Source organism: Tetrao urogallus (genome assembly GCF_951394365.1).
Source record: "Tetrao urogallus genome assembly, chromosome: Z".
Lineage (NCBI taxonomy): Eukaryota > Metazoa > Chordata > Aves > Galliformes > Phasianidae > Tetrao > Tetrao urogallus.
In genome coordinates this window covers 29,622,897-29,636,933 of record NC_136816.1, presented here as the reverse complement: position 1 = coordinate 29,636,933, position 14,037 = coordinate 29,622,897, and positions in this window count along the sequence as shown.

The window sequence follows — 14,037 nt, the reverse complement described above, 5'->3', positions numbered from 1 at the left end:
ACACTAATATTACAGTTCATATATCCTTTTTTTTTTCTTTTTTTCTTTTTTCTACCTTTCCTGTTCCTGGATAGTTCTGCTTGCATACAGGAAGCCTATTGCAGTCAAGGGTGATCTCCTGTATTTATGTAGGAAGAAAAGCAGCCAGGCTCTCAGTTCTTCAGCCTTCATGATTTGGTGAGAAAACAGATCTAGCAGATGAGATGAAATGGCTTTTTTCTTCTAGACAACTGTTACAGTATGCCACACAATTTGTCATACTACATCAGACTACCAGAAAACAGTTCAGTATGAATTATGTATCAGATAATAATTTTAAATAAGTTTCTAGGGAGTTATTTTTTAGCCTTTTAGGATTATTGAATTTCTTTTATGGATATAAAATCTGTAGCTCATGTCTGCCCTTCACAGAAGATAATAGCTTCAACTAATAAATTTATGAGGATGCTTTTTGTAACTGGCATAGTTCATGGTTCAGGAAAAATCAATTTAGTTTGAAATATTCATTAATGGAGAATGCGAATGGGTTGCATCATGTTGTGTAGTACATGGTATGAGAAGATATTTCCACTTTTAAGAAGATGTATGCTGGCTCATACGTAAAGCTTGTCTGTAGGCTTGACGTGATTGGAAATGTCCTGTACTTCTCAGAATCTCCTGAAGTATTTGTGAAGAGGAGGAGCAGAGAACAAGGGACATTTGTAGAGTTTAATAACAGTAAAAAATTTCAACTAGAATGGCACTTTACATAAAAAGAGAGATCAATTAGCAATTACTACTGTATTGAACTGATCTTGTTTCAAGGGTGTGTGGCTTTTAGAAAGCATATTCCCTTGCACCTGTGCTAATTAGGATAACTTAGAAAAAGCAAATTCTTAATCATCATCCTCCGAGCCGTTTTCAGTTCCATGTTTCTTTAATCTTTTTTCTTTAGATGTGCTTTGGACTTGGCCTGTTTTGTTCAGCTCTCATTTCATTAACATATTTTCTGTTGTTATTTTTTTCTTAGTTTCTTAGTTCTTATTTAGCTCTGCTCTTACAGTTTATCATCTCTAACACTTCTGGCATTAATATTTGTTTGTATCCTATTGCAGATTACTCTCATGTTGTCAGCTGTTTTTGTGAAATTATTGAGACTGAACGTGCAGAAATAAAACATGGATTTTTGTGTAACTTGAATCGCATTTTTCATAGCTTCATTAGACCACAAGGAGCCAGGAATAACTACAGTGATAAAAGTAATCCTTTTTAAGTTATTGAGAATGCTACTGACTTTATGCAATGAGAGCTTAGTGGTAGATTTTTTTTCGATCACTGGTTAGAAAAACAAACTTTTGTAAACACTCATGACAGTGCTCTAGCATTCTAGGTGCATCTGTATATGTATATTCTGCAAGCATCTCCAGTATCCTTGTAGCATTAGTTTGTTAACTAACTTGTATGTAAACTAAGTTTTTGTATCACAGTAATTTTCTGTTTCTTGGTAGCATTCATATGGACCTTTAAATTTGTGCAAGCCTTGTGATACCATTTGCCATTGGTCTAGCCTGTTAGAATGTCTGAGTGCTTACACCAAAATTAGTTGTGTACCTTTTACTTTAGTGACAACAAAAGACATGCTAAAGCTACCGTATTTTTCATCACACCCTCATCATGAGGTTTCAGAATGTTCCTCAGCTTGGTACGTTATAAGTATTTCACTTCTTTCTGTGTTGAGAACTGATTAAAATGTTTTTGTCCTGAGCTGAAAGATGACATTTTGTGTTTTTGTGATTAGCCTTACCTTTAAACAATAAATTATGCTAAAGCACATGTATGGCACAACTGCTGCTGCTGTTTCAAATCAGGTAGAGGAAATTATAAAGCTAACTATTTCTTTTTATACCTAGGTTGTTCCAAAAGTAATGCCTCCTATTTATTTCCATGGAATTACAACAGATACAAGAGCACAATAAAACTATTTGGTATAGCACATTTGCAGTTACAGAACATTCTTTTTCAATGTAGCCACCACCACTGACTGTGCATCATCCCCAGCAATGAACAAAAGCCTGCATGCTGCTCTCATAAAAATCTTCATGGCATCCGGAATGTGGATTGTCCTTTCATGTCCTTGCTGCTGCTGTTGAAATGCACCATCTGCTGCCTCGCTGTGCTCACAGTGAGCATAATCCACTGTTTGGTCTCCAGAAACGTTCAGCAAGCTTAATGGGTGCCTTTTTTTTTCTTTCTTTTTTTTTTTTTTTTTTTTTTGCATGGAAGAATTCAGTGACACAGCAATGCTTCATATGCATTTCTACATCAAACTCCATTCTCTCAGAGTGCCCTTCTGCTGCCATCTGTCGCTTGGCAACAAAATGTAGTGGAATATTGATGGGAAGGTTTGGCCTCTACTGCCATGCCACCAACATCTGCCCCTGGCACTGTTGGCCAGCATAAGAAAATATGAGGCAGTTCTTTCAGAGCAGCCCTTGTACTGTCCTTTTCATTTTATAATGCCATATCCTGAAGAACGGTATTTTTTGTACCAAAGGACATCTAAGTTACTGGGATGATCATTAGCATAAAAATTGTACATAGTAAATCTTTCTGAAAGCTGTGAACACCTCTCCTAGGTACCTATCTTAGGTTTGTAAATTCTGCTTCTGAAGTTGCTGAAAGGAAGTGCTGGATTTAGTTGTAAGAGTCTAGAATACAGACTTTTTTTACATTGCTTGTCTTTATGAGACTAAATTAACTGAAAGCAGCTCAATTTTGTAACAAGCATCTTTACATTTGCTTTGCTGAGAGACTTGTAATCAGAGTTCCCCCACTTCAGAAAGTTGTGCAAGACATACTAGATACATACAGAGCTGCAAAGCCAAGAACACGGCTTACATGGGAGCCAGACCTACACTGTGAAGCCACAGAACAGATTGATTTGTATAAAAGCAGTGCTGTTTTTTCAAGATGTTTATTACTCATTTCTGTAAGAGATGTTTGGGTTTCTCAGACCTCATGTTGCATATTTTACTGCACTTTATTTGACTTAATACTAAACAGTATAGCTTTTTTTTTTTTTAATTCATGAAGTCTTACATAGGCTGAGCTGAAAATGATGGCAACTATGGATTGTCCTGTATATCTATTACAGTTTTCCTGTGTTTTCTCTTTCATCTCTTGTTCTGCAAAATGTGCAGCAAATACGTAGTAAGAGAATATTATTTTTTTTCTCACTGTAGGGTCTGCTAGTAGTGTATTTTGTACATTGGCATGTATTTTTATCAGTCTCTTGCATTTAGCTACTGAGTAGCTTTCTGCATTTACTTTCTTGTTAGCTATTAAGTGCCTTTTTGTATTCTCTTCAGTAATTCTATACAAAACTAAAGGTGACAAACGCTTATTGGCCTCAGTCATTTCCTCTAAATTCTTCATGCATGGAGCTGCCTGACAACTGAACTTCAGTGAGCTAAGAGTGTACACTGTAATTACACTAACTTTTTAAAATTCATGATCAGTCTCAGTGTAGCAGTGTTTTATGGGGATAATTCTCTTACACTGTTGAAATTGGAAGCAGGATGAAATTAATAGAACTTATATATCTCAAAATACATTTCAGGCTCAGAAGACATAACAGGAAAACAAGAAGATATGGAGTTTTGGATACAAACATAGAAAACATGGAGCTGACACCACTAGAGCAAGATGATGATGATGATGATACAACACTCTTTGATGCTAATCATCCTCGAAGGTTTGTATGTAGGAGCTGAATGTATGTCTACAAATAGAAATGAAGGTGTACAGATGATAAGAAGCTTGACTGAGAATGCATAGTATTTTGTTTAATATGTGTGCAGTTGGAGACATATTGTCAAAATAAATTGAATTTTTAATTTAAATTAATTTTAAGTTTAGTAGGCAAGAGGATGAGTTTAGTACTGCAGTTCTTGATCTACTCTAGAACATGAACACCTTTGTCTTTGATTTTATCTTTGACATATGAGTTCCAGAGAAAGTCAACAACTAATTTATCAGCTTTACACACTTCAATTATTCCATTCTTGGATATTTTACTCTTGTCACTTACTGAGTGTATAAGGAGATAGAAACTAGAATAATAAGAACAGAAGTATTGTTTAGGTCAAGATACTTTACAGCTATAAAACAGTACACCTCTATTGGCAATTGATGTTAAGTGTTACCTAAGGAAAAAAAATATGATGTAGTATTGTAGATTTAAAAAAAAAAAAACAAAAAAAAAACAAAAAAACAAAAAAACTGTCCTAATTTCCAAATGCTCAGTTTCTTTTAAAATTGAAGTACTGAGGCAAATTATCATGTACTTTAGCTAAACCAAACAATTTGGAAGTATTTGAAAGTATCTTTCTGATCCCCTGATCCAGACCATTTTTAGTATAATCGTTAGGATGACATATGATCTAAATAATTTGAATACATTAGAAGTATTTCATTAATCTGATGACATAGCTATTGTCAGATAAGTATTTATCAGTATCAGCGTATGAAATTCCTCACATACTATGTTACCTTCTTGATGAGAGAACTTCTACTATTTAAATACTGTTTATTTTAATAGTGTCAACTTCAGATGAAAACTAAAAATACCCAATGTTTTCACCCAAGCCCAAACACTTAGAAAAAGTGGGAAAAAAGTGGGATTATTTCTTTTCTGTGGGCCTGCAAAACAGCCTAAGATTTGATAGTGTTAGCTTACAGAAGAGGTGATGTCAAGATTGAGCCACACTGCAAGAAGAACAATTGTATTCAAGTAACTGAGTGTCCTGACTGAATTTCTGCATATGTTTCTGTTTACTTGCTAAGGGAATTTACTGAATAGAAGTACTACTCTCACAAGTGAATGAATAGAAAATCATAGAATCATTAAGATTGGAAAAGGCCTTTAAGACCATAAAGTCCAGCTATCAATCCATCATCACCATGCCCACAAACCACGTCCCTAAGTGTCACATCTACAAATTTCCTCAGTACCTCCAGGGGTGATGACTCCACCACTTGCTTGGGCAGCCTCTTCCAATGCCTGACCACTTTTTCAGAGGAAAATTTTTTCCTTATATCCAACCTAAACTTCCCCCGGTGCAACTTTAGTCATTACATCTCGTCGTCTTGTTGTTATCCAGGAAAAGAGACTGATCCCACCTTGCACAACCTCCTTTTAGATAGTTCTAGAGAATGATAAGGTATCCCTAGAACCTTCTCTTCTACAGACAGAACAATCCCAATTCCCTCAGCTACTCCTCATAAGACTTGAGGTTCAGACCCTTCACCAACTTTTTTGTTCTTTGGACACTCGAGCACTTCAGCGTCTTTCTTGTAGTTAGGGGCCCAAAACTGACCACAACACTGAAGGTGTACCATTGCTAAAGCTGAGTACAGTGTGATTCTGCTTGTTCTGGCTACACAAATCCTATTATAAGTTAGGATGCTGCTGGCCTTGTTGGCCATCTGGGCACACTGTTGGCTTATGTTCAGCAGGCGTCCCACATGATTTTCAGCTGTGCAGCTTTCCAGACACACTGCCCTAAGTTTCTAGCATTGTATGGAGACGTGACTGAAGTGCAGCACCTGGCACTTGGTTGTTGAACAACTGGCATTCAGCTTAAGAAAATGCTACTGTTTTTTCAGGAGTGCTCAGAAAGTAAGTGCTTAAGTGATGAAAGACAACATTTCTGAAATGGGAGATTGAGAAAACAAATATTTTAAGTTATATTCCACGCATGTATGTTGAAAGCTTGCTGTGTTCTCCTCTATATAGAGACAAGCTGTCAAAATTTCGCAAGTTATGTTTATCTTGAAATTTGTGCATAGGAGAATATGAAGAATTGTGGTGGACAATCTGAATATGTTCAGCAAAACTGTCAGTAGTTCTTGGTAGAATACTGCTGATACTTTGCAAAGGGACAGCATTTCCAGGAAGGAAGCTTAAAAACTAATGTGGAGTACTCTTAAAATATATATATGTATCAGTAATTGGAAATACACTTTTGTCAATTTCATTCATCCTGTTGTGTCTGCATGACAACCTGTGTAAGTTTCACACTGGGCAGCTAAGCTCCACACTGTTTACACAATCTCCTCAGGGAGAGAATATGATGAAGAGATGCTCACGCGTTAAAATAAGGACAGGGAGATTACTCTCAAATACAGGCACAAGCCAGACATACTCAGCTTAATCATAGAATCACAAAGTTGGAAAGGACGTACAAGATCATCTAGTCCAACCGCCCTCCCACCACCATTGCTACCACAAGCCTCTAAACTGTATCTTGCACCTCTTCATCCAGACACCTCTTGAACACTACCTTCCTGGGCAGCCATCTCAGGAAGTGGCAGGTCCCTGTTGAACCAGCTGGAGCAGTGCTGCTCTGACATGGGGCACTGCTTGCCTAGGTGAACAGAGGTCAACCCTGTGGCCTCTCCTACTACCAGAACCCTGCCACATAGGCTCAGTACACACCTAAATAATCATTGTTCCCTAATTAGGGAGTACAAAATGTGTAAGGAATCAAAACAACTGAAACAACTTGATGATAAAACTGAAACAATTTAATGATAGCAATACCTCAGATAATTTCAAATGATATTTTCACTTTTTCACAATTCCAGTGATTTGGAGCTTGTTTCTATTTTTTATTTTAGAATAATGCAAATATGCAGTCAGGTGTGGAGCAACTATGAAACTAGCAAGAGGGGTCTTGGGTAGGTTTTGAGTGTGTCATGGGCAAATCAGTGTTGCAGTTTTGCATAATTGCAGTCACTCAGCTTATTCAGTTCATAACTTTCTTATCACCATAGATCAGAATGGAATGTATTCAAAAACTAAACACAGTCTCAGGAAAGTAGGTGTATAGTTAACACATTCTGGTGTGTCCATGTGTTTTTCTCATAGACAACAAATTATGGAAGCAATCACGTATACAAAAGAGTTGTGTGTTTCTGTATGACTTGCTGTAGACTGCAGTAGTATTCATTCTGCCTTGCTTTCTTTTCTAATTGAATCAACTAAGATCTTTTGTTTTAAGGTGTTAGTGCACAGTTCAGTACATCTAGTTAGAAAGTTTTAGGCCTGTTTTGTGTAAGCTGCTTTTTGACTCTTTATAAGGCAGAGAAGCTGGTTTCACTCCTAAAATAAGCGTGGCTGTGTTAGTTGTTGTGCTGATATGGTAACTACCTTGTTGCAGTTTCCTTTCGTTGCTGTATGAAAAAAGCAGCATAGGTGCAACTTAGGTGTCTTCCTCTTGTCACCAGTTTAGTGCTCTGTATACTATGTTGTCTCTGTGCCTTACCTGAATCTTACCTGAATGTGAAGTTTTAACTCTTTTGTCCAGTAACTTACTGTTGCATGTCCAAATTTGAAATTCTGGCCTTTGGTTTCTCATCGTGCATTTTGGCCTAGATACTGTCCCCCTAGAGGGACAGTGTCTTGCAAGCACATCCTTAGTTTTTGAAGCTGTGTAATACAGGTTTGTGGTCCTCATTAAATCACTTCATGCATGCAGTACTTGCTAGTTACAGTATGTTAATGAGAGTTAGCAAAATTTCAGTCTTACGCAGTGTTTAATCTCACAGACTGTATGTCTTACATATATGTTTGTGCATATACATATGGTTTTTAGTTTTGTTACATATATTTCATATATTTTTTTATATGTGCGTATAATATATAAAAACAAAACTGAAAAACATGGAGGTCTAATAACTATTTTGGAGGTTTAAATGAACAGTGTTTTGTGGCATTTCACTTCACTGTAATGTGGTAACTACCTGTTTTTATGAACAAATTTAATAATAAAGAGTTGCACCCTTTTTGTCTTAATGTTTGGTCTTTAAAAATGTAGAGTAACATTACCCTTGAAGCAGCATTTCACATTAATGCATGTGTTTCTTCTGTTGTAGATTAGTACGTGCCTTGCAGTGAAATAACGTAATTCTTGAACCAGACGAGACTGCTTCACATGAGGAATAGGAAGCAAGAAGACGTGTAAGCTGGGGAGAGGCTAATTGAAACTTAGCATACTGCAGCATCCTTAGTTTGTTCCATAAATACTGTATCAATTTGTTGTACCTTCCTGTATATAGAGAATTGTAAAGCCTGAGGAGAGAGGGTGCACTAAAACGAAAACCTATTTGGAAGGGAGATTACTTTTAAAACAGGGTATTTTTTGTTTGTTCTAAATCTTGTATGCCGTAAGTGTGGTATACAATTTTTCTACAACAATCTGGAATGTTAACAAGTTTTTGGCTGATATTAAATTATAAGTAAACTTAACCTGTGCAGATTACTCAGAATTGTTATAACTCAGTTTTAACTGAGGAGATGCTTTACCCTTTGCAAATAAAAAGCCAAACTACTGCCTTTCACGTTGAGATTTTTTTTTTAACTAATAAACTTGTTATGTGTAAGTTTAAGTGAAAAAATAAACCTGTTTACAATGTTTCTAATATTTAGTGTGTTTTTCAGCACTATATAGATATTAAGGATATTACTAATAGGGTCTTACTGAACATAGTAATGCCTCATCTTTTGCTGTTAAGTCAGTTTCTTTGTAAGGGCCATCTTTTACTGATGTGAAACAACTCTTGCTCTGCTGACTTAGTGGTGTCAGCATTCAGACCTGTGATGAAGCAGACATCAGGACTTTAGGTAAAGTTCCTTACTTTTGTAGTCTGTATTCTTTTGTGCTTTAGATCTGGGGAAAATACTAAACTTGAACCATAACTCTGAAGTGAAAAGGTGACATCAGAAGCAGCAGTTACTTTGAAATATGCAGTAGCATTCACATGAACGTAGTTTGTTTGTTTTCTTTAGCCAGTGTCCTAAAATTTAATGGAATAACTTTTAAAATAGAGAAGACGTGATTTTTTAAAAATGTTTCACATCCTAAATTGCTCTTAAATATTATGGGTGAAATGTAGAAATTCCAGGCTGTTAAAATTACATTGGTGTAATTGTACCACTAATTTTGTACATCTAATCTCAAGGTATAAACTTGCAAACATACTCTTTTTCCTGATTATTCGGTCCCTTTTTGGAGGAGTATAGGAATATCTTCAAGACTGGTTTTATAACAATGGGGAGTTGTCTGCCATACATATATACATATCTATCTTTAAAATTCTCTGCTAGCTGATTTGTACTGAACCCTATTTATTTTGCCATAGTGAAACCTTAGACTGGGTTTAAAGTAATCAGTCTTCCAAGCTAATGTTCATCTACAGTTTGCTCATGTGCCACAGTCTGCTGGGAAATACATTGTATTTACAATAAATGGAAGTAATTTTATTTCCTCTCCTCTTGTACACATTTTTTTTTCCATCCATAGTTAAAGATAAAACTGAAGTGAGAACACAGGCTTGATTTTTTTTGACGAGTCTTAGCTGGGAAATCTAGAAAGAAATATTGCAAAAAATAGCTGTGTCATTGGCTGCGAGTGAGAGAGCAACAATTTACATGGTAGAGGTAAAGCATGTTATTCCCATATGAGAAGGGGACCAACGTCATTAAAAGGTCAGCGTAACTGCATATTTTCTAGCAGTGTTGCATGTTAAGCTTAGCAGTAGCGACCATCTTCCTGACTTCCTAGACTTGTTTTAATTCTGCACAATCTTTTTAAGCTTTGAGCTGAATGTATCCTGAAGAGCTGTTATGTTTGCCAAGCATACGTACTTGAAGTGTTTATGTGCGGCAGGGAATCTGGGAGTACTTAGTTTGTAAGCTCTTGTGTGTTCCAAGTAAATCTGGACATTTTCCTGGAGGGAAAAAAAAAAAAAAAAAAAGTTATTTACATTCCTGAGCAAATTTTCCAGGTTTAAAAAAAAAGGTGGGGGATTCGTGCCATCAAAATTATTAGCCTCTATTTTCTAGCATGAGTGGTTATAGAAAAGTTACAAAACTGGTAATAAATTGAGACAATTGTGTTTTCTGGTATTCCACATGGTATGTGTTTTGTGGTGCCTAACTCCTCAATGCTTTCCTGACCATATTTAATTTTAGGAGTTGAATTTGGCTGTCACTGGCACTAAATTATTCTCAAAGGCTTGTATTGCACCTATCTTGGACGTAACCGAGCAGCTAGAAATCTGCTCTAAATTTTATTTTATTTTGTTTCGTTTTTGTTTGTTTGTTTGTTTGTTTTTTAATTTATTTATTTATTTTGAGAGAGAGAAAGATTAAAGGGGAATTGTATGTCTGCATAATATTATGTCTGTGTGGTGGTTGGTAACGCAGTATAAAAGGCTTTCAATCTGTCCCAACGGTATGCCATGAAAGTCTTTTATTGAAGTGGTAAACCATGCTCAGTGATACCTAATCTCAGAACTTTTCCATGTGTGGTATACTGAGCATTTGGCAGTGCTGGAACTTAAAGAGTGAAAGGAGCTTACCTGCTTCAGCTATACGTGATCCAGCCTATTTAGCATCTTCTTTGAGTAAGATGTTTGTGAAGTAGTTTGATGTCATGTAGATCTAGTTTTCAGAAAACAGTATTTAGAGATAGGTCCTTTTCCTGCTGAAGCAACATGTTACTTGAATACAACACGTGTGTTTGCTGATTTCTCTGCTAAAATTTTCATCTGGCAAATAGTGAAAAAGTTGATATATATACTTAAACAGATTTTTTCCCTAAATGAAATGGAAGTGGGTTGTCAGATCCCACTTTAGTTGTTTGCTCAGTGATTGAAGCCTTATGCATAACTTTGCATTAAATTATTTTCCTGAATTTTAAAATTTTAAAATAAAAACTTTTTTTTTTTTTCCCCATCACCCCTTCCCTGAATAAACAATATTATTTACCATATTTTCAGCTTGAGTGCTCTCTCTACATAATGTGGAATTGAAGCCTTAGGATTTTGTAGCAACTTTAGAACCACACAATATTAGAAGCTAAGTATGTAGGAAACACAATTTTAAATAAATATGAATAACCACATGTAGTACGCTGAGACATGACAGGATTAGGAGTTTTTAGCTCATTTTCGCAGATAGGCAATGGTACTGGGACTTATTTGCCTGAGCAGCTGTGGTGTTTCTGGTTCCAGTGTTACACAGAAGTATCAGAGCTCCTGTGTGCAATACAGATGAAACTAAAGCGTTCATAGTCCTCTGGATATGAACACAGAGAATGATTAAGAGTTTAGTTGATGACCTTGCCTACTCTCACTGTCCTTCAGAAAACCTCTTAAATTCATCTGGTTTGCTACAAGTTTCAAGAAAAGGAATGGTAAGGTAATAAATGTGGCAAAGTTTATTATAAAATGTGTTGCTCTTTATTTTGAGTTTTAATGTGAAAAATCACATTGCCCTTAATGGAGATGTATCTGTTATCACTATCTAAAAACTGAAATATTTCTCTCACAGCGTAGTCCTTACATAATCATAGAATCGCCAAGGTTGGAAAAGACCTCCAAGATCATCCAGTCCAACTGTCCACCTATCACCAATATTTCCCACTAAACCATGTCCCTCAGTACAACATCTAAATGTTTCTCGACTCCTCCAGTGTCGGTGACTCCACCACCTCCCTGCTCAGCCCATTCCAGTGCCTTCTTTCTCTTTCTGAGAAGTAATCCCTAACAACCAGCCTGAACCTCCCAAGGCTCAACTTGAGACCTTTCCCTCTGGTCCTATTGCTAGTTACATGGCAGAAGAGGCTGACCCCAGCTCACCACAACCTCCCTTCAGGTGGTTGTAGAGAATGACAAGGTCTCCCCTGAGCGTCCTCCAAGCTGAACAATTCCAGTTCCCCCAGCCTCTCCACAGAAGACTTGTGCTCCAAACCCCTCTCCAGCTTCATCGCTCTTCTCCCCAGGGCCTCAGCACCTTCCTGTAGTGAGGGGCCCAAAACACAGTACACAGTACTTGAGATGCAGCCTCAGCAGGCTGAGTACAGAGAGATGATCACCTCCCTGCTCCTGCTGGCAACGCTATTTCTGATACAAGCCAGGATGCCGTTGGCCTTCTTGGCCACCTGGGCACACTGCTTGCTCCTGTTTAACACAGCATTAACTAATATCCCCAGGCCCCTTTCCTCTATACAGTCTTCCAGCCACTCTGCCCAAAGCCTCTAGCATTACCTGGTGTTACTGTGGCTAAAGTGCAGGACCTTGCCTTTGGTCTTGTTAAGTTTCATCCCACTGGCCTCAGCCCAGTTCTTCAGCCTGTCCAGATCCCTCTGAAGGGCCTTCCTATCTCCAGGCAGACCAACACTTCTTCCCAACATGGTGTCATATGCAAACTGACTGAAGGTACACTCAATGTCCTCATCCAGGTCATCAATAAAGGACAGGTCCCAGTACCAACCCTTGCACAACACCACTTGTAACCAGTCACCAGCTAAATGTGACTCGATTCCTCACCATTCTCTGGACTGAGGCATCCAACCAGTTCTTTACCCAGCAAAGAATACATCTGTGTAAGTGAAAGGTTGCCAGCTTCTCCAGGAGAATATTGTGGGAGGCAGTTTTGAAGGCTTTGTTGAAGTCTGGGTAGATTATGTCAGCAGCCTTTCCCTCATTGACATGGCATCACTCAACAATAGACAGAGATCAAGCTGGTCAAGCAGAACCCGCCTTTCATACAATCATATGGTGATCAATGTATGCTGTCTAGAACTGATCCCTGAGTTGTCTAGCACATGCTGTGTGATCTCCCTCAAGATGATTTGCTCCATAACCTTTCCTGGCACTGAGATTATGCTAACAGGCCTATACTTCTCCAGATTTCCTGTATGACCTTTTTTGTAGAAGAAAGTCACAATGGCAAGCCTCCAAATCCCTGGGATCTCTCTAGTTGACCAGAAACGCTGATACAGAAAGTGGCTTGGCTGTCATCTCCACCAGCTCCCTCAGCATCCTCTGGTGGATCCTATCCGGTTCCATAGACTTCTGACAGACCACATAGAGTAACAGGTCTCTAACTGCTTCCACCTGAATTATGGGGGGTTTATTCTCTCTCGTCTCAGACTTCCAGGCTAGGGCATAGAGAACCCGGAGGATGATTGTTCTGACTTTCAACGACAGATAAAAAGAAGGCACTTAGAATCTCAGCCTTTTCCTCATCATCAGTTGTCACATATTCCCCGACATCAGTGAGAATGGAGATTCTCCTTAGCCCTCCTGTTAGCATTAATGTACTTGTAAAATAGTTTGTTATCATAGAATCACAACATTGGAAAGGGCCTAGAAGATCATCTAGTCTGACCATCCTCCCCACTACCCTTGCTACCACAAACCATATCTCATGGCTCCTCATCCAGACGCGTCTTGAACACTGCCAGAGATGGTGAATCCACCACCTCCCTCGGCATGCCATTCCATTGTCTGACCACTCTCAGAGAAAAAGTTCTCCCTTATGTCTAACCTAAATCTCATCTGGTACAACTTGTGGCCATTTCCTCAGGTCCTGTTTGTTGCCTGGGAGAAGAGGCCAAACCCCTCTTCATCTTCAGGATGTTCAGGTTCAGGATCCTCATCTTCCTCCTCCTCCCTTCAGGAGGTTGTAGAGTGCAATGTGGTCTCCCCTGAGCCTCCTCTTATCCAGACTGAACAATCCCAGCTCCCTCAGCCACTCCTCATCAGATTTGTGCTCCAGACCCCTCACCAGTTTTGTTGCCCTTCTCTGGACACATTGAGTCCCAGAGCCTCAATGTCTTTCTTGTAGTGAGGAGCCCAAAACTGAACACAATACTCAAGATGCGTCCTCACCAGTGCTGAGTGCAGGAGGATGATCACCTCCCAGCTCCTGCTGGCCACACTGTTTCTAATGCAGGCCAGGATGCTGTTGGCCCTCTTGGCCACCTGGGCACACTGTCGGCTCATGTTCAGCCGAGCATCAACCAACACCCCCAGGTCCTTCTCTTCACAATCATCCAGCCACTCATCCCCAAGCCTGTAACGCTGCATGGGGTTATTGTGGCCAAAGTGCAGGACCTGGCACTTAGCCTTGTTAAACCTCAGCCCATTCACCTCAGCCCAGAGATCCCTCTGAAGTTGATCTAGATCCTTCTGAAGGGCCTCCAT